This window comes from Phaenicophaeus curvirostris, chromosome 1 (genome assembly GCF_032191515.1).
Source record: "Phaenicophaeus curvirostris isolate KB17595 chromosome 1, BPBGC_Pcur_1.0, whole genome shotgun sequence".
NCBI classification, from domain to species: Eukaryota; Metazoa; Chordata; class Aves; order Cuculiformes; family Cuculidae; genus Phaenicophaeus; species Phaenicophaeus curvirostris.
The window spans coordinates 57,259,339-57,280,281 of NC_091392.1; the positions used below are offsets into that span (position 1 = coordinate 57,259,339).

Sequence of the window (20,943 nt, forward strand, 5' to 3'; positions counted from 1 at the left end):
GTATCTTAGCCCTGTGCCTACTCCTCTGTAACACAGTAAGCTATACACTATCCTCTGTCTAAGGCAAAAGCCTTCTTTGGAATGATGTACAGCTGCCCTTGGATACTTAAGTCAGGGAGTGGGGCATCTGATCTGCAAGAACATTTTGCTACTGTGATTCATATAATCACTCCTTTATTAAGGACATATAACGCTGCACTTACTTAGACTTCAGTTCTGCAAGACAGGTCCTGGCCTTTTCTTCTGCTTGACTGGTGCAGAGAACAGGAAGGTTCAAATCCTTAACTGGCTCTCGTCAACGGTACTATGAGGAACAGTAAGCAAACCTACGGAAAATCTACTGTAGCCAGGCTGAATGTGGAGAGGCGATGCTGAACAAAATGGCTACTGATAGTCATCTAGTTGGTACTTGCCACAGGAAAGACAACACTGGAAGCTTTTATCTCAGAGTGACCCAGCAGGGAGGAGGCTGCAGGTAGGTACCATCCCTGGTACAGCTTCATCAGTAGCATTAGGGGTACTTTGAGGGAATACAGCACTGGGATAACAACAGGTGGCTGTGTGTTGGAACAGGCTGATGAAAAATAGGAATACACTGACTATTTAGTAGAATAGTAGAATCAAGGGATAGGAGTTATTCCATTTGGTGCCTAGAAGTGATGAGTCTAATTCTCCTCTTTTATAGGTAAGCCAGGAACAAATTCACAGATATCCATGAGTTTACGCTGGTGTAAAACTGGCATATAAGAAAGGAGACTTAAGCTCAGAAGGTATAAATAGAAGAATTAATGGAAAGGACCAAATACTGGAATGACAGAGGGCACTGTGGCTCAGGATTAACAGACACTGGCAGCAAAGCATGGAGAAAACCTGCTCAGCTCCTGTCTGCCTCATGCCAAAGTCTGGCCTTAGCTTCAGTCCCCTCATTCTTCTCTGTCCCAGCTTCAAGTAACACCAGCTGTAAAGGAAGAAGGAAGGTCAAATAAGGTTGTCTTGCTTTAGGCGACTCCACTTCTTTTCCTACACGTACAGATTTTCCTGTGCTCGGACTGTTTCAGGTTACTCCCACATGAACAGCAATGAATGCAAGAAAGTATTTTACATGCCAAGGGATGACAAAAGTTATAATTCAAGCAGAGGTTTGCTAGCTATCTCTCTCATTTTATACTCTTCCTGTTAACATAAATTATTATGGATGGATCTATATGCAAGATTAAAGCATGCTTGCTCATATTTATCTGTCCAGAAGTTGTGGAGCTGGAGTAAACTAGTTTTAGGTTCCCTAGGGAGGGGGAAAGAGAAGGCAGATGTCACAAGAGGATGGTTATTCCTACTTAGGTTAGGTACGTCACTTAGGTCAATATGAGTTGCTTTCTGAAGGAGGTGGATCCAGTCATCAGCATGGCCAATTCTGAGATGATATGTATCAAGGTGATTTGCATCAAGAAGGTGCAAGTTGCACTATAGTAAGGGGGTCATCATCTGCCAGCTGCAGAGGAAAAGACATTGTTGTATAACTCCTACTGGAAAGAAGTCAACCAGTAAGGAGGCCTTGAGGATGTACATTTTAATTTAGTAAATCATTTTAGAGGAAGCTCTCTAGCAAGCAGAAACAGTGGATATACATGGCTTCGTTAACTTAACTACATCAGCCTAGCTGCCCTGGCCTGACAATCTTAATGTTAATAGGGTCTGTGAACAAGATGTTTCAAAGGGAGGTAGGCAAGGGAGAAGCAGCACATAGGATATGCATTGCAGGCTTGAAAAATTAAAGACAATTAGAAAATTTTAAATCTACTTAAATGTAAATTTAAGTGACAAAGGAACACATTTTGTATGGTGGAAGCTCTTTTGAGTGCTGTATCATTTCACTGTTTACATTTAAGGAAATGGCAATTGGTGAGAGAGGATGAAGGAGGCCAGACAGTCTCCATCTCCCTTTAAACCAGAATTGGAACTGTTTGCAGAAAGAGGCCTGCAGGATGGCTTTGCTTTCTGCTTGTTCATTGTCACTGCTTTATATAACCAGCTTAGAAAGCAAGAGGAGAAGAATCCCAGGAACTTCCTTCCCTAATCTTCATATCCATCTTCAGCCTATGGATCAAGCACCCTAGGAGCAACAGAGGAGCAGCGGCTGAGGGAAACAGAAAAGATGTGATAAGACTGGGATATGTGTCAAAGGTACAAGAAGGTATAAAATGATAACTGATCTCTCCTTTTTCATACCCTGGAAATGTTGATCTGAAGCTATGTTGAATGCAATTCTTTAAATTATTACTTCTTTCTCTGAGTTCAGCTACAGAATCTTCTCTAGCAGCTATTTCCTTACCTGAGCTTAGATACAAACTCTCTCCATCTGTGGTTCAAGGCCCCACAGTGCAGTCTTTAGACGTTTCGGCTTTGACTTCCTCTGTGTGTACACCACAAGTCTAGGACAAATTTGACTTTAAGACTGTGAATGATGCACTCACATCTGTTTTCTTACAGGAAATGCAGCTGTGAATATAACAGGTCCATGTAAAATAAAGAATGTTTTCCCTTTGGCATCTCCTCAAGAAGTGTAAATGCCCCTTTTACCCTTAAAATGAGATTTTTTTTTCCTCAGCAGGATGAATGTATGTACACATCTTCCCTATTAAAAAGCCATCCAGATGAAGCCAGGAAACAAATCTCTCAAGCATGCTCAGGGCATTTCAACGATACAGCTTCTATTCATCTCATGACTGTATTTTATTATATAGCTGCTCAGCTTCCGCTCAAGGCAGTTTCTGCCTATGCTGGAGGTTTGAATCACTGCAACTATAATCAATGCTGAAGCAGGGTAGAAATCCTCAATATTTATAAATATTAAATGGTCCCAGATTACTTTGGAAGTACCAAGCAGAAGAGGTTTATGGTGAAGAATTCATCCAGAAGATGCATCTGGTAGGAGAGAGTATCATGCCCTGAAGCTAGGAGGATGAGAGCTGGTCTGCTAGCCAGTCTATATTCAGGTCTTAAATCAGTGTACTGCTAGACATTGTCACAGTTATGCTAAGGTGAATATTTATGTTTAGTCAATTCTTAAAAATTTAGGTGTTGGAGCTACAAGTCCTCCAGTGCTCCCAGTATCTGAGTCCTTTCAAGCACAGGAAAGATATGACTGATCGCTGCCTCTGGCAGGCAGTTTGAAGAAAAAATTTATGCAACTGTTGGTGACTAGATACCAAGGGAGAAGCTTTTCCATTTGAAACCTCCACCCTGATGCTGTCAGTGACTGTCTGTACACAGTGCTACTCCCAAGCAGTCTTTTTAAGAAGCCTGGCAGGGAGCAGGGAGTAGAGGGGTGGGTGAAGATGGAACAGAAAGCTGCCAGCTGTATTTCTGCTGTCCACGTACAGTGAGAGCAGAGAGCTAGTTGTGGTACTCCAAAGCTGCCCTTCCTTCCTATCACAGATGCTGTCTTGGTGAAAAGATAACTTCGACAGGCTGGGAGTATAGAAACAGCATTTCCCAGGAGATACTCTGGAGTGGCCAGTGCTTCAGGTGAGATGCCTCTATGTCCTCATTAGTAGCTCACTGTGGGAAATCACTTATAATCTAAAAAGAGACTAGAAGGAGAAACGATGCCATGGGTGATCCAGGATCAGCAGCCTGTGGGTCTTCCAAGAAAGATAATCTCTTTTTCCCTGGAGAATACCAGCTCATGATGTCAGTTTGGCTTTGCTTTGATGAGCTTCTACCAAACCCAAAGCAGGGTTCCAGTCTGCCTTGATGCCTCAATTGCTGTGAGAGTTCTTTGCAAATCTTCTATCATTTTTTTTTTTATATTTTCCCTGATTCAGTTTCAAAACAAAGTATATATAGGGGCAAGTTCCTCTGAATCAGAAACTGTGCTCTGCAAGCCAGAGCCCTGCCCATCTGCCTGCTAGGATGCCAGCACAGTGGAACAATATGGGTGCATGACACAGACATTGGTCTCCTTCCCACCATAGAGATGGATAAATGGAGACACACAAAGTGACTCACTCACTGAATGAATTGATGGTAGAGCTGGGGCTAGAAACCAAGAGCTGATCCATTCCTCCGTCCAAAGTATAAGGCCCTGTTCTGGCACTGCAGCAGTTCATACAGCACCAGTGCCATTAACCAATAAGAGAAACTATCTTCCACAAAAGCTAATAAGTACCTCAAAACTAAGAGCACAAAGAGAGGAAAAAAATTAGCTGTACATAAGCTCCCAGAAGAAGAAAAGAAGTTCCATTGAAGTTGGACTGCGGGCACTTGACCCTCATTATCCATGATGACTCTTGCCAGCCCATCAGCTGAGCCTACAACTTCCTGCAGCGACAGTCTGGATGTCAGAATCTCACTAGCCCTCAAAGCAACAAAGAGCGAGGATGAACCTTACATGGCCATACAGTGCAATGGAATTGTAAGTTGGAAGGGATCTTGAGGCATCTTTTAGTTGTCTTTCTGTCCTAGACATCCCTTGCTACCTTGATCTAGCTGCCTAAGGTCACATTTGCAAGAGGTCACTTAGATGCTGAGCTGACACTTTACAGATCTACATTTAAATAACCAAAAATTAAATTCTGCCCATGCAGCTTTGCAGATATCTGATTTCTTTGCGTGCCTAAGCTTCCCCTGTGCAGCTCCTTAAATGCTTGTATGCCTTTTTCTACCATGAAAATATTGAGCTGCTCACATCCTATTTCATATTTCAAACAAAATATCAAGACTTTCCTTAATATTTAAAAAAATATGATTTCTCAAGTTCCATGTTGCACATTTTAGGTTTTTTTCCCCATAATCAGGAAGCAGATGGGGCACATATTTTATTCTGTGACTTGATTGTTTGAGAAGTTGCCTGCTTTATAAGATATCCTGTCTCAGATCCTTTCTTTGCCTTAGGAGATCTGTACCGTAAGAGATAACTTTAAGTCCTGAGTTACAGGATCTTCTGAGATGGAACTTCTCAACTCTTTTGCTAAATCTGCTACTATCTACAGGAGGCAATTAAATATTTGTTGTGACAGACAGAAGGAATGCAAAAGTGACTCTTGCCATCATCACAGCATTCATACGAGCTGCAGGTCTTACTACTTACCTATCTTTATAACTTGAAGCAAGTTACATTCCGTTGATATTTCATTATTCACAAGGCTCATATGAAAAATGAAAGCTCATGTTGTCTGAGAAACAAGAAATATTTGAATCCAGGTACTTGATCATAGTTGAATACAGTAATTAGCTAAGAAGAGATCCCTCTCCTGTTTTAGATATAAAAAGTCAGGAGAGGATTCATATTTACAATGAATAACTAAGCAGAGACAAATAACTCCCACTAGTTTTAAGCTCCAAAGAGACAAAAAATTTTATATGTTCCTTTTTTCTTGGTATTTCCTCTGGACTAGCTTAGACAGTTTCCATGTTTCAGCCTCTATTATGTGAATCATTCTCAGACATCAGGCTTTCTCCCCAGCCACCGTACAGATAGCCTAGGTACTGAAACTGGGGCTGTTAATATGGCTCAGAGCAAAGTTAACATGCTCACAGTTGAGCCCAGCCATGCTGAACCATGGACTCTTCTAATTGAAGACTTCACAGAACTAATGTGCTAGGCTGCTTGGGTCAAATGTGTGTTGCACTACATAAAAATTACAGATGCCACTTATTTTTCTCAAAATTTTCAAGACAACACACAAGGGATTTTTTGTTCATTTCCTCAGGCACGAGTCAAGGTGGTGCTGCTCACACTAGCCCACAGAGGGAGGAACATGTAGACACAGTAGTCCGTAGAAGCTAGCATGAAAAGCCATTTATGTGATTATGACTTCTTTCTCTTGTTGCACCTTATAAAATATAGACTGTTAATTTTCCTTGTGGCTGCTAGGGCAGTTACTGATGTAAATCACTAGAGCTACACCTACCTTAGAGAATCTGTTCTGGTTTATACCAGCTTATAAGCATGTAGTTCTTGCTGGCTAATGCATCATAACCCTTTTGGTAAATGAAACTTTTCAAAGATTCCATCAGTTCTGTGTTTTTGCAATCTGTTAGCTGTCAGTGCAAGCTCCAGTGGCATGAAGCCAATGCAAACACTAAGGCCATGACTTGCAGTTAAGCAACAGAAAATGCTGATAGAAGTGCTACTGTAGGAGGAGGTCTGAAATGAAACAGACAAGAATTTTGTGTTGCAAATCACTGCTAATATCATAAAGGAAGGTCTGCTATGCAGAGAATTTCCTGCCTTTCAGCCTAGAAAGTCAATTCCACCAGCACTGAACATTCACGGGGGGAGTTTTATGATTAAATCCTCAGAACAGCATTAAAAAAGTCTCTTTATTAAATACAGCCATGAAATGTTAAATCCAAAACAAAATCAGATCTTGACGATACAAAACCACGAATAAATGATGCCCTCTCTGGAGCTGAGAAAAACCAAATAATAAATATAAGCTCATTACCACAAATCATTATCAAGAACAGCCAGACCAGAACTTTCTACAGATTTTGTGTTTTAGTTTAAAGTATAACCCTAGATTCATAAGTTTGTTGAAACTGGGAAAGGATATTGTCCTGGGGTAAAAAGAAAGGCAAAGTCTCTGGCTAATAATTATAAATCTGAGAGATCAGAGACACAGAAAAGATAGATTATGTGGTGGTAGTATTAAAGGCAGAGTGTGATGCAGTGCCATTCTGTAGTGTCAAAGAGGAGTGGGATGTGGCTGGATCATACAATGAAGATGACAGGAATGGGATTAAGAATTAACGTCAAATGCAGATGAGGTCATGGCATTAGCATATAGGCACAGGAACTGAACAGAGCTGAACACTTTCTAGAAAGATCTGAGATAAGACTGGAGTCAATGGGAAGCACAACATTAAAGTTAGATTTCAATTGCTTCTGCTGTGAAAACTTCTTCTGCCTACTGCTTTTGCAATTTAACACATTGATATTCCCATTTGTTTCCTCCAATGTAGCACTAGAAGGGCTCTTTGGGGGAGTGCAGGTGATTTTTAGAAGGTGTGAAATGAGAGGACAACTCAACTTATTCCCTCCAGATGGAAGCAAAGGAGTGGTCCAGCTCTTCCTTTCTCCTTGAGCAGATATGTGGGTAAAGCAGTGAGAGATGCAGCAGGTAACCTGCAAAGCAGTCAGAACCTTACAATACCCTAGAATGAACATTCCTCTCTGCAAAATATCATTCCCCTCCCCACTGGGCTTTTTTGTGTTGAGAAATCGCAAAGCAATTGCATTTCTGCTGCAAAACATTTTCCTAGTTTCTAGGTACCTAAATAGGCCCTTTAAGCCAGTTTTCAGCTAGAGAGAGTGCTGGAACTTAAAACTTCCTCAAAAAATTGAAGTCTTGACATGTGCCTGCCACCTCAGATCCAGTGAGAATGAGCAGATCTTCACAAATGCAAGAGTTACGTTTTTATGCTACCAGTATGCTTGGCTGTCAGACCTCCAGAGAAGCAATTAATCATTTTCTGAAGCAGCAAGGTTTTTAAATATAAGAACAACTTTATGGCAAAGGTCTTCAAGGGGAATTCAAGGGCTCTTCCATTTCTTTCTCAGTATGATGCAGGCTTCAGGCAAAATGCAAACTTCAAGTAAAGCATTGACTTTTCTCTGCTTTTGTTCCTTGTGTGCAGAAAAGGTTAGACAATGCTGTTCTTGTTCCTTATTTGTTTATCTCTTTAGATGATAAAATCTTTATGGTCTGTGCCATGCCAAACATACATGAGCCTTCACCTCTGCTGAAGCCCTGGGTCGTAGTGAGTCCCAAAGAGGAAGGAAGAGAGAAAGGAATTTTCACCTTATTTTATTCAAACAGGTCTAATCATGATTCATTCCTGAATAACTTAATCAACAGTGATATTTACAGAATCACAGAATCATAGAATCATTTAGGTTAGAGAAGACCCTTAAGGTTATTGAGTCCAACTTTAAACCTAACACCGCCAAGTCCATCACTAAACTACGTCTCTAAGCACCACATCTACAGGTCTTTTAAACTCCTCCATGGATGGTGACTCCACTACCTCCCTAGGAAGCCTGTTCCAGTGCTTGATAAACTTTTCAGTGAAGAGATATTTCCCAATATCTAGCCTAAACTTCCCCTGGCACAACTTTAGGCCATTTCCTCTTGCCCGATAACTTGTTATTTGGGAAAAGAGACCAACATCCACCTCATGGCAACCTCCTTTCAGGCAGTTGTAGAGAGCAATAAGATCTCCCCTCAGCCTCCTTTTGTCCAGACTAAGCAGCCCCTGTTCCCTCAGCCACTCCTTGTGAGACCTGTACTTCAGACCCTTCACCAGCTTCATTGCCCTTTTCAGAACACCCTCCAGCACCTCAATGGCTTTCATGTTGTGAGAAGGAGACAGAATGCTATTGGCCTTCTTGGATACCTGGGCACACTGCTGACTCATATGCAGCCAGCTATTGACCAACACCCTCAGATCATTTTCTGCTGGGCAGCTTTCCAGCCATTTGTCCCCAGGTCTGTAGCATTGCATGGGGTTGTTGTGGCCTGAGTGCAGGACCTGACTTTTGGCGTTGTTGAACACTGTACAGCCGACCTCAGCCCATTGATCTAGCCTGTTCAGATCTCTTTGTAGCACCTTCCTTCCCTCAAGCAAATCAACCATCCTGCACAACTTGGTGTCATCTATAAACTTACTACGCATGCATTCAATGGCCTCATCCAGATCATTGATAAAGATATTAAACAGAACTGGCCCCAACACTGAGCCTTGGAGAACACCACTTATGACCAGCCACCAGCTGGATTTAACTCCATTCACCACAACTCTCTGGGCCCAGCCATCCAGCCAGTTTTTCAAATGATGTGGAGTATGTCTGTCCAAATCATGATCAGCCAGTTTGTCCAGGAGAATGCTGTGGGAAATGGTGTCAAAGACTTTTCTAAAATCTAGGTAGACAATATCCACAGGCTTTTTCTTATCTACTGTGAGAACCTGCCATTCATAAACCCATGCTGACTGGGCCTGATCACCTGGTTATCCCATAAGTGCCGCATGATGTCACTCAACATGATCTGCTCCTTTCCCAGCACTGAAGTCAGGCTGACAGGCCTGTAGTTCCCCGGATCCTCCTTCTGAACTTCCCTATATGTGGACATCACATTGTTTAGCAACCTTAAGGGATAAAAAATTGACCAAGTCATCTGTTTCAGTGGTGGGAGGGTGTGAGGACACCCAAGAGCGGCAGCAGACACTAGCTCCTCATTTCACCAGGCCTTTCCTTGGCTTCCTTTTGTGAAACAGCAACCTGATCATAATGATAAGAGATGATACACATGGTTATATTGATAGCACAGAAAATAACATGCAAGTCGGAGAGGAAAAGGAGCTCAGAACCAGTTAAATCTTCTAGGCTACACTGACTAGAGTAGCGATCCATACTGTGAACATATGAAATGTTGGTTGATTGTTAAAGACACACTTTTCCCACTTGTGAACCAGGATTTTACGTGATGAACAGCTATAAATTGAATAGCATCTTAAAGCCCTAGACTGTATCTTAGGCTTCAGGAAGATAAAGAGCTCATTGATTTAACAGTTCAAGTTCACAGCTAAAATCTGTCCATGATGGAGGATTCATTCGAGGATAAAGGAGCAAAGGTGACTGTAAACCACAGTTAATGTCCTGGTTTCAAAGGAGATCTCATAAACCATTACAGCTTTCAAGAGATTGTCTTCCCAGCTTTGATCCCTTTCTTTCTGCTCAGGCTCACAGGGTATCCTCTCACCTTGTGTGTATGTAAATGGTGGGGCAGAGGTAGATGCAAACTTCCTGGCCGTCCTGTTGGCCTTTTGCTGAGTATGTTCTCATTCCCAGCAGCCTACAGCTGCCCTCTGCCATGTTGCTTGACAACCTAAAATGCTACATTGTGGTGACAAAACTGGCCCAGAGCTTTAAAAAAACTGTTTTCAATAGTGCCAGTTTCCTAAAGAACAAAAGAAAGCCAAACAAACAGATTGTGTGAGTGCACAACAGGCGAACAACAGAGCTCCTTTTCCTCCAGAAAAATAATGCATGCATACAACAAGCTATTCCCTCGATGGAGAGGTCCGCAACCTCTGAAGTTAATGCATAGTTCAGCTAATGGGAATTGTAATCATTGGCACCAGGCCTGCATTTAGCTCAGTACCAGCCCTAACACAAGGGAGGCATTCAGAAGCAGCTCACATCCAGCAGCAGGAGAAATCAGCTGCCAATTGTGTCAGACGTGTTCCTCAAGGGAAAATCTAGCTTGTGGTGCCTGCTGCCTGCTACATTTCTCTGATCCCTTCCAGAGCAGACTGCCTCTGTTGTGCCTAGTACCCACAAATCACCAAAATTGATAGCATAATGTTCTTATCTTCCAAGATTTCTTGATTGTGTACAGCACAATGCATGGGTGCAACATGAACAAATTACCTTTCTCATTGCTGAGAAGGGTATGGGCTGGTTTCTTTCTTAAATGCTCTTACTTTCTTCTTTAGTTTGGCACAGAAGCTTGAAAGCAAATGTAATGGAAAGAACAGCAAAGTGTCACCTCCCTCTTTTTCCTTGAAGAACTATACATAAAAGTATATGTGCATGTATATGGAGGGAGGGAATGTACTGCTTAATGCAGCTCAGTTAATGAGAAGAAAAGCTGTCTTTCATACCTGCAAAGCACAGTAGCATTGAATTTCTTGCACTACTGCAACCTTAGTTCCTGATGTTTGCACTTGTCATTTGTCAGAAGCTGTATCAGCTGCTCCTTGCATCCTGGGCTGTGCTGTCAAGTGCCGAGAGACCAAGAGAACAGTCTAATTAGCTCCAGACTTTCACCATACCTGCAGTGAACTAATGGTACTGGCCACACTGTGAGAGACCTAGCTTGTATCTGTAAACTGAACAATTCCCTATTACTAAGTTGCTTTATTTCCATAGAGCTTGAACTGTTACTGTTGCTCCCAGCTGTTCCTGTAGTACACAATAGCAAAACTTGTAATGGAGGCCAAGTTGACCCCATTTCTTGTATGTCACCTATGGCTAAAACAAAAGAAGTATTTACACAATATTACATATTACAGAAGATGGGGAGAAAGAGCTCTCTCTCCCTTTTCTAAACAGTAAAATCAATGAGATTCGGGTAATCTAGAAGTGATAGGGAACTGTATGATGATGTATGATGTATGATGATGTATGTATGATGATGTATTTCTTCTTGGAAAACATCAGTTAAATGAAACTGAAACTTTCTGAGGTAGGGGAAAATATATGTACCAGTTCTGTGAGGAAACATTTCTAAACCCAAGGAGAAACTTGGTGAAACTTCAGAGAGCATCCTGTCATCAGTGGATGAAAGAAATCTTACAGTGCATTGCTATAAGTAACTCCCACATCTGAGATGAGCCTTATCTGTCTATTGCCTACACGAGGAGTCCTTCAAGTTCCTCCCTTGTAAGCATTCCATTTCCTTCAAGCAAACCCAACTAGGCTCCTCCACATCCCATGAGAATGTTACAACCCTAGTTAAAACCTTCCTCACACTCTTCTTCTTAACTAGAAATTACTTACACAAAGTGAAACCACTGTAACAAAAGAGTGAAGTTGAACCTCTCTTTCTCTGAAAGGTGTTGTATTTGTCTTAACACAGACAGATCATTACTGACAATGGAAAAAAACTTCTGCAGGGCAGGAAGCCTGGTTTCCACTCAGCATTAATTATGTCCTTGTAACAGGGGATATGATAAGCAGAACTAGACTTAATAAAACTCATTAAATGAGATTTGGGTACTAAAATCCAAACCAAGAATGGCTTGGATTTAATACTTCTTTTATTTGTGTTCACAAAGCTCAAAAGAATTATGCAAATAGTTGAAAAAATGCTTCCAGTTTGGCTTCTCTTGGAGCCAAATCGTTATGTCAGGCTCCACAGAAAGCAGTGGCAGTTTTTTTTATCTACAGACACAGGTTTTGTGAATATCCTCTTTGGAGAAACATGAAAATGCTTAATGCAAAACAAGATGCCTATCTATCTCTTTCATACATCTGTGTTCATATGGCTGTGACATCCTGTCTTTAAACCAGGCTTCAGACATTAGGTTTCATCGAGCAGAATTTACATAATAATGTGGATCTGCCTAGAAGATCTCAGCATTGAAAGGGTGCAGTGGTATCGCTATCCAGAGTGCAGGAAAGACAAATACATTTTGCCTCTAGGTTGCACAGGTTAGATGCAATCAACAGAGTCAGAGGAAGGCATGATGGGAGCTGAGCAAAACCACATCAGACTTATTCCACTATTTGCACTAGGTCCCCCCCGACACACACCCGCCGGAGGAGCCCAAGGGAGGACCGCCATGCAACACCACTGGCACAGTGAGATTAACTGATGTAGCAGAAGCTGGACAATTCTTACAGTGCTCTCATAGAGAAATAAGGCGTCAGGAGAGCATGCAGAGGTGTAACGGGAGATAAGGAATAACCCTACTTGTGCAGTGCTGCAGGGCAGACAGTAAAAGAGAGAAGAGAGCACAGAAGAGATGTGGAAGAAGTAACTTCCGAACATGCATATGCAGTCGTAGCATGGAAGCAAAGGTTTGAGCCAAACTGCAAAGCATGGCTGGAGTTGAGAAAGAAAATACAGAAAATCCATCTTTGCACAATGTGCTAGGCACACTGCTCCTGTAGCCCCATTACAACTCTGAGCTCCTAACTGATCTGTCTTCCTGACCATTCAACTGGTCAGACTGGTGCAGTTGGGAAATTCTTAGCCTTGATGGCCTGCAGCTGTCTCTCCTCCAGGACAGATCTCATGCCTTGAGCTAACAAGGAGATGTAGGCCTGGTTGGATACTGAAAGCACGTGCAGCAAATTTTATCTGAAAACAGTAGGTACTGCAACAGCATTGTACATAGCATGTACTCGCATGTTGCTTAAGAATGAAACACCACGTGAAAATAGAGTAGGAAAAAATATCCAGACACTATTTTCTTGAGACTGCTTCCATGTCCCAGTAATCTCTGAACATAGAGTCTAGATCACTATCGAGGTAGTTATTGGGTAACTTCCTTTTGCGATCTGTATGACTTCTTGATCATTAAACTAAAGCAACAGAACCAGATGCATGGAGTGCTCCCAAATTATGTACATTTCCCTTCTAGAATGCTCCTCTCTCTCCTCACATAATGCTGGCCTTTGCCAGCATAACTGAGGGGAAAGCAGAATGTGGTCCTGCACCTTTAAGAGCTGGATCTAATGATTGTGCCACACTTTAGTCAAAATGGGAGAATGATGGAAGGAGAGGGATTGTGCTGAAGAAGATGCCGGTGGTTTCACACTGAGATTAAATGTAAATGTTAGCAAACTGGGGATGCAGGGGGAAAAAAGGAGTTTAACATAATCCTTTTTGAAATTATAAAATAAAGAGGGTTGATCCCTTCCCTTCTTCCTCTCTTTCTCTTTCAGCCACTATCTTCCTTTTATTTTTATTTTGACAGTAAGCCTAATGGAAAACACCAACAGCTGAGCTAAGTTTCTGAAACATTGGACAGCAAAAGGAAAAGATGAAGGCAGCTTTGCAGATTTCGCAGGTTACTGCCTCTGTGACAATAACCTCTTTTATTCCCTCCACCCCCTCCCTCTGGGGATGTGCATGTCCTGCTGTCTTTAGCTGGAAAGCAGAAAGAAACTTAGTAGATAAATGGGTTCAAGAATGTGTCCTGGGGAGATAATAGCTCTGACGTTATTCTGATTTTCTCCTAGTAAACTAGGGCTTGGTCCTGAAACACCCTCTCAGGCGAGGGGCCCATACATATTTCAGGAGTCCCATTTTAATCACAGAATAAAATTTGCAACAGAGTTGTTAGGTTTTATGGATAGCTGAAAGGGGAGGAACTTTATGTTTGGTTTTTCACTGCCAGAAGGGACATAGGATATTCAGATGCTGAAGTCCAGATGGTTTCTCCCAGTGAGCTGACCCACTAACAGCCACAAAGAGGGAAAGAATTACATTCTCGCCAGCAGCTATAGTTGCTCTGCCTGTTTTTCTTACCTCTGTCTACCTCCTTGTCCCATAGTCTCCTTTTATAGTGACCCAGAGTCTTTCTTCCTGCTGGTGTCATCTCCTGGGGTAGGGAGAATGACAGGAGCAGAGAAGATTTTGGAGGTGAGTGCTGCATGCCAAGTTCATGCCTTTGAGCGGTTTACCTGTGCTTGTTTACTATGCCTCCCTCCTTGTCCGAATGGTCTCATTAATTTACTCCTAATTATAATATCTGCAAGTGCCTATGCTCTGAGTTTCCCTGTGGCTTGATAAATAGTCTGCAGAGGCATTACTGAATTCCAGGAGAGGCAGTGGATGCATATGTGCCAACGCCTCCTCAATGCGCTCTCTCTCTTCCACGTGCACACACATGACCACAGAGGAAGCAGCTGACCCCATTGGCAGGAAAAGGTAACCAAAATGTCCAAGACTCCACCCAAGGTTATTGAATTAAATAGGAAGACGTCAAACGGGCTTTTGGTCGGGCTCAGCAAATACTTTTAATATTAGTTTTCACCATCGTAACAGGGAAAGGAAAAATCTGTTTTATTTAGCTTGTTGCCATGCCTTAGACTGAATCTCTTCTGCACGTTTAAGTCAGGCTTCGATATGGAACAGCTTCTGATCTCTATTAGTGGATTTCTGTGCCTGGTGGTCATACCCTGAGTTCTGATTGGGCTTGGGCTGGCACCCCCACTCCTTGCTCTGAAGTGACAGACCAAACCATATGAGTGCAGAAGAACACCTGCCTCAAGCCTCTTCGCAACGGTTCACTTTCCATTTCCATCCTCACAAAGGTCAGAGTAGTTTTCCTGTAACCAGCTGGGAAGCACTGCAGATCACCCCACCCCAGAGATATGGAGTTAGAACCAGGGGTGCTGCTGAGGGGAGCTGACACCTGTATTGGGCTGATACAGAACTGCACACATCTTGGGGTCAAGCAAACTGATCAATGTTTGCCGTGTACTAGTACATCATGGACCATCTTGGCTGGTACAACTAGGATATGCAATGGTGGAAGGAGATGTGTAACCCTTTAGTGGCAGAAAGTCTGCACTGGAGAAAGAGAAGCTTTCTGAAGAAGTTAGCTGTGGACTGGTACTCTGCAGCTGCGGTAGCACCTGGAAAGGGAATTCCTGGCATATGTTCCTGCTATCCTCATGGCAGGTCATGTGGGACACCACAGGTAGAACTTCTACTGTAGCCTGGAGGCCCCTTTTTTAAAAAGAGGAAAGTTGTATTTACGCAAGGAAAAAAAGCATACTTAATCCTCCCACCTAGAAATTAAGTTTTCAATATCTCAAACTTGGCATGAAAGCTATGAATCCTATTTAAATGAACTGTTTGTTCTTAACAAGGGACCATTACATAGATTTTTTTTTTTAATTAGCAGTTTGTGGTGAGAAAAAGAGACCATTGATGTTTGGTGCCTGTGCTAGCTAGGAAGGTATGTTGCTGTTTGATATGAATTGTACTTGATTATACTGCCTTGAGAAAACTAATGCCATATTCTTTAGAGCTTTGTAATCGTTAGCCTGAGCCTGGAGCTATTTCTGTGTAGATGGCTATAAAGCATATTTCAAAGACATGACAAGGCAAACACCTCTGTAATACATTTGGGAGTTCTATTTTTAGGCTGACTGTTGATTATTTTTTTTTACATAAATATTTATTCTTGTATTTAAAATACCTTAGGCCACAACTGCAGGCAGTATTCCTGTTTTCTGCAAGAAAAATTTCAACGTTATTGATTGCAAAGCAAATTCTGCCTACAGGGTAAAAGCCCTTCCAACAGTCTCTGTAAATACATGAGGGCTACATAAAACCAGAAGACAGACAATATTTGCTGAGTACAGATCTATATTTGGAAAATCAATGAAAAAGGTTAAGAAATAAGAAATTAAATTAAGGTACATTGTGAAAAAACTGTAAAAGCAAATTTCAAATAGTGTGATAGAAAGAAAATAATGTAACTCCAGTGAGCAGGCAGTGCACTGGCAACATATTTCCTAAATGCCTCACTGGGAAGGATGCCTGCTACCAAAAATGGGTGGAATATTTGTGTTGCTACCTGAGTATCACCTTCAGTAGCTGCTTCTAAGGTTTCAGGTCTGACCTTGGTCAGGAGGCACTGTGACACTGGAGGAGGAGGAAACCTCATGTGGGAACCCACAGGCTTTGCAACCTTTTGCCTTCCCTCGTATCGCTTGTGCTCTCTGGATCCAAAGAAAGATATGGGGAATAGGAATGGATCTTGCTCATAGGTGAGCAGATCTCCTAGTTGGCTCTGGGACCTGTCCAGTGGTCATGAGGCTAGCTCCACCAACCCAGCACAGAGCTGAGGGCCATGGAGTGCTGTATGGCTGGGTCTGGCCAATAAAGTCTCTGCTCTGCTGAAAAGAGATCTGTTCCTCAAAATGGAGAAAAAAGTAAGGAACAATTTGCCCACTTTTTTTTTTTCAAAATTCTCAAAGCCTGATGAAATTGAAGAAAGAGTTTGGACTTTGAATTTAAGGACAGATGATAGATCTGAGGTTCACCGCATTTCATTTGAATGCTGCATTTCCCACCTTGTGATAGTGTAAGTCTTCTAGACTTTCTTAACATTTGTTTCAGGTTTTGTACCAAGACTTTTTCTAGCTTTTTTCTTGAATTAGGAAGAACAAGTTGTGTTTCTCCTATTTCAAAGTTTAAGGAAGCTTTAAAGCATCAGTTTGAAGCCATGTGGAAAGAAAAAAGAGCAATGAAGAAAAGCTATTTGAAATATTCTTTTGGACACCACCATCTGTTTCTGAAAACACAAAAATAATTTACAAACAGTATTTCTAATAAATACTATAATTAAAATGTGAAATGACTTAATCTGAAATACTTTCTCAGCCATGAAACATGATCTATACTCTGGATATCTGGACAATGAAAGATCTGTTCTGCTAAATTTGCAGATTTGTATGATTTATTTTATGAAAACTTAAAGGAGACAAGAAATTATTCTACATTCCTTGTGGTCAGATGAAAACAGAAAAAGAAAAAAGATGTGGATTTGGCTACAGATGAGATTTGTTAAGGCTTTTGAATACTTAAAGTGTTCTGAAATAAAAGGAAATAATTAATGTCATCTAAAAACTAGCTAAAAAGTAAGTAATTACAATGAAAAAAGAATTTTAAGTCAATGTCTATTCTTAATTGACTAGAATTACATTTCCAGCTGACTTACAGTGCTTTGCAGTTGGATCAGACATACCTCTTGCTGCAATACTGAATATTCAAGGATGTCTTCCACACTGCTGTGCAAATATGGGGTATTCTAAGAACAGACTGCTGTATGAAATGCTAGTGTGCAAACGCTCCTGACACAGCCATAAAACATCCCTTCTGTATTCCTCGCTGCTCCCTGTACCTCTCCACAGGTGCTTACAAACTACTGAGTGACAGGAGAAGACAGCTTTTGATGGGACCACAAATAAGAGTGCTACAATGGCCATCTTCATGACGGAATTTAATCATTCTACCAAAACACTGAGAAAGGAACTGTGAAATCTGAGCTATGGCGAAGCACCAGTCATAAATTTGGATCCAATTGTTCCCATGTTTGCTCCATTGATCAAAGCTGTGGTTGATGCAATTATTTGGGAAGCTGCCCTGTCTTGCTGAAATTGTGCAAATCTACGGTGAATTTGCCAACTCTGTTCTAAATTTTTTTCCAAAGTTTCTTGCTTTCGATGTTACAGCTGCTCTGTACATCCTCCAGGTAACTAGAGGAGACCAAAACAAAGCAGCTGTAAAGATTACAGGAACATATAATCTAGAAGAGTATCTCTAGACCTATCAAATCTTACACAACCCAAATGGCACGATAGAAAATGTTCAGTCTTTGAAAATGAGGAATATCACTGCTTAAATGAAACTTACATAGCCCTGTGTGTTTTAATTTGAAATGAAAGTCTGAAGACACCAAGAAAAGACCACAGTCACATGAACTCACAGGCATAGGTAAGGTACTGTCCACAGTACAAGTGAATGGATGAACTCAATATCACAAAAATTGCTGACTTCACAGGAGTTTATAGTCTGTGCCTTTGGCTCTGCCACTGCCTATGAGTAGTATCTTACACCAGCTTTATACAGTTTTTATGGCTATGCAAAGCAAACCAGACCTTTACCACAGCTACTGTACTTTCAGATGGTGCAGCTGGGATTAATTCACCTCATAAAACTGTATCTTATCAAAACTGCAGTGCTTTAATCTGAAATCACCCAGGGAAGAATAAAAAGATAAACAGCATACCTTTTTAAGAAAACAATTCTCACTTTTGTCCTTTAACCCAAGATTGCTAAGGTTTCCTGGAAAAGAGATGTCTAGATGAAGACTCCCAGGGCTGGTCCTGGAAGAAACTCTTATGGGGTTGCTCCTGTGGATGAACGAAAGATTGATTTCATGTTGATTTATTGGATGATTTAGCTGTGGAGTGTTTTAATGCCTGCTTTGATTGCTGACCCAAATATAGGCAAATTAAGGGCAGAAATGGTTCAGTACAGAAATGACAGCAAGTATTACACTCTCTGATTTTCTCTCTTCCACATACACCATTTAATTTGTAAATGCCTTATGTTTAATTTCTCAGGCTGATTAACTGCTCTTATAATTGGGTTGCATACACACAAACATCTCCTGCATTTTCTTCTTACTTACTGCATTGTAATTACTAGCCCCATTTAAGCAGAGAGATAATTTACCATGCATTTCTGGTATACTAGGACTTCTATGGTAATTTATTATGTGTTTTGCAAGAAGTAAAATGTGTAACTGAAAGCAAAACAAATTGCTAAGAAGACTCTAGTAGCAATCTGTCCTCAGTGAAGAAGATATACATTTAACATAGATAAAGTATACTGAGTATAGTATACTAGTGTTTGGTAGGAACGGTTGGACTCGGTGATCCGGTGGGTCTCTTCCAACCTGGTTATTCTGTGATTCTGTGATTCTGTGATTCTGAGGCTACCTATCAAGTTGGGTGAAGAAGCGTTACTTTATGGTAATTGAGGCTCTGGACTGGGAACATAGACATGACTTCAGACATGTTGCCTTGCCTTTAATACATCATTATCCTGGAACTCATCAGCAAGATCAGATGAATACAGCCGTTACAGAAAACCACCTTGACATGAAGATTTGCAAATATGCTAGAATATGGAAAAGGTGGCATGCTGGTAGGTAAGAAGAGGACAAGGATTAATCTTTTATGCCTTGGTTGAACATATGCTCCAGTATTGATCTACATCATAACAGTCAATCTGAAACTATGTTATTACTGCCTTTGAGACCCTGTACTACTTTGTAAGAAGCAGTAAACCTGCCTGTGTAAAAAATGAGATGCTTCATTTCTGAGGTAGGAAAATGGGACATTGTATTGATGAGAAGAGATTTTGTTACACTGGGACAAAGACCAAGCTCATGTTATGCTTTACATTTGTTAGTTCATCCTTCCTGGTAAGTGTGGCCATTTTGATGCGGTTCCAGAAAAGGAAACACCACTTATCGACTAAAAAATGGGTGAAGAGAAATTTTAACTTAGGGACTTGTTATGTTCTTTGGTTTCCAGCAAGGGAGTTTGTGTCAGGATGCAGAGACACGCTAATCTCTGCATGGCATAGCTTGACTGGGCAGCATCCTAGGGGAAAATATTGTTTTGGATCAAATGGCATCGCTAGTGGCTGAATGTCACCTTTCAAATTACATATACGTCTTTACTTTCCATCCAAAGTGCTTTTTTGTTTTCCTTTTTACAAAGTCTGTAGCAGTAGATGTTTCTTTGTGCCAGCTCCAACAGTTATATCTGAGATGTTTAATAACTTACCCTAATCCACAAGTGACCAGGGTCTAATGTTCTCTTGAGAGTCTAGCTTCCATTAGTGTTAAAATAAAACAAAACCAATTCACATGATTTCTGCAGTCTTCATGGTAGTTTGAAGAAGGAGCGTGAAATCCCAGCCCCCAACACAAATAGGAATCTCCAGTTTAGTTTGTTTGAAAGAAAAACACTAGATACATACTGAACTATTTATTTGTCTCCATGAGAAGAGTAGCTAGCAAGCAGAGGGAAGTGATTATTCCGTTTTCAGCACTAGTGGGGCCACATCTCATCTGTGTCCAATTTCAGGACACACCAATAAGAAAGAAAAAAATAAACTGGAGAGAATTCAGAGGAGGGCCAGGGGACTGAAGGAGATGAGATATATGGAAAGTCTGGGGAAACTGAGTTTGATCAGCCTGTAGAAAAGAAACCTAAACAGGGATCTAAAGGATCCCAAATGGGTTTTTCACCATCTAGAGGGAGGCTACAGGGAAGACAGAGCCAACCTTTTAGAGATGGTTAGTGAGAGGACACAAAGCAGCCATAGGTGCAGGTTACATCATGGGAAATTGTGCTAGGAAATGAGGAAAAAGGTTTTCTCCCAAGAATTTTGCAGTACTGAAAGAAGTGCTCAGAAAAGCTGAGGAATTTCCATCTGTGGTGATATTTAAAACTTAACTAGACAAGGGATTGGAGTTAACTTTGAAGGTATTCCTAATTTGAGCAAGAGATTGGACTAGGTATCTCCTGGTCCCTCTCCTCCTGAACTTTTCTGTGATTCTACAAGCTCATTTTCTAGGTGAACATTGTGGATAGACCCAACTTAGTTTCTAAATTGTCATTTTTCTGACTTTTTAGCTGTTGATGTACTTGCTTCACCTTCGATTTTACATACTTTTGCATTATAGAGGAATTGCATGAGCACAAAGAAGAACAGATTACTACATTTCCCAGTTAAATACTTCCTTCACAGGAAATGCTCCTTCTATAGAGATACGCCTTGAATAGCTAATGATTCACACTATGCTTCTGAGAAGGATCCTTCTAAAACG

General features: G+C 41.2%; 1 long non-coding RNA gene across 2 annotated transcripts in view; it reads right to left on the reverse strand.

The window, feature by feature from the left end:
* Positions 1-10,566: 10,566 nt before the first annotated feature.
* Positions 10,567-20,943, reverse strand: part of LOC138721781 (uncharacterized) — a 34,046-nt gene continuing 23,669 nt past the window's right edge. The window contains exons 4-5 of one of the 2 annotated variants that reach the window (XR_011337614.1): positions 18,325-18,448; positions 10,567-10,781 (exon numbers count right to left, since the gene is read on the reverse strand). This is a non-coding gene — a long non-coding RNA (uncharacterized lncRNA). The remainder of the gene's footprint in view (positions 10,782-18,324; positions 18,449-20,943) is intronic. The other variant, XR_011337615.1, reaches the window with a different exon arrangement.